This window comes from Acanthopagrus latus, chromosome 22, assembly GCF_904848185.1.
Source record: "Acanthopagrus latus isolate v.2019 chromosome 22, fAcaLat1.1, whole genome shotgun sequence".
Taxonomy (NCBI): domain Eukaryota; kingdom Metazoa; phylum Chordata; class Actinopteri; order Spariformes; family Sparidae; genus Acanthopagrus; species Acanthopagrus latus.
This window is the reverse complement of record NC_051060.1, coordinates 22434632-22435341: the sequence shown is the minus strand read 5'-3', so window position 1 is coordinate 22435341 and position 710 is coordinate 22434632.

Genomic DNA, 710 nt, shown 5'->3' with positions numbered 1-710 from the left:
CTTTAATCACACATCAGATCTTGTTGAATTGGTTTAAAATCTTTACTGCTGTACGTTGTGTAAAATGTTGAGAACAAAATGATGTCACAACGGCCCACTGTAATTACAATCATCAACTCAGTGAGGCCTGGGTTTAGAATCATGCTGAAAATCATCAAGTAATCAAGTAAATAATGAAAATTGCAGCCTGATTCAACTCATAGTGAGACTCAGTGTGGTGTACGGCCCCCACGTGCCCGTATGTAGTCCTGACAACGTCTGGGGATGCTCCTGATGAGTCGGCGGATGGTCCCCCCAGACCTTAATCAGGGTATCAGTGAGCTCCTGGACAGTCTGTGGTGGTACTTGTTAGTGTCAGATGCACTGATGCACAACACCCCATAGGTGCTCAGTTGGATTTAGACCAGGTGAAGAAGAGAGCCCAGCCCCCCCTTGAGGACGTCAGGCCCTCATGCCACCCTCATTGAGTCTGTTGTGGTCAGAAACACGCACACCAGTAGCCTGCTGGAGGTCATTCTGTAGGGCTCTGACAGGGCTCCTCCTCACACAAAAGAGGAAATACCAGTCTGGCTGCTGGGTTGACTACAGCTCCGTCCAGCTCTCCTCCCTGCTCTCAAGACTGTGCTTGGAGACACAGCAAACCCTCTTGCGACCACACATATGGATGTGCCATCCTGGAGGAGCTGGACTACCTGTGCCACCTGATTGGG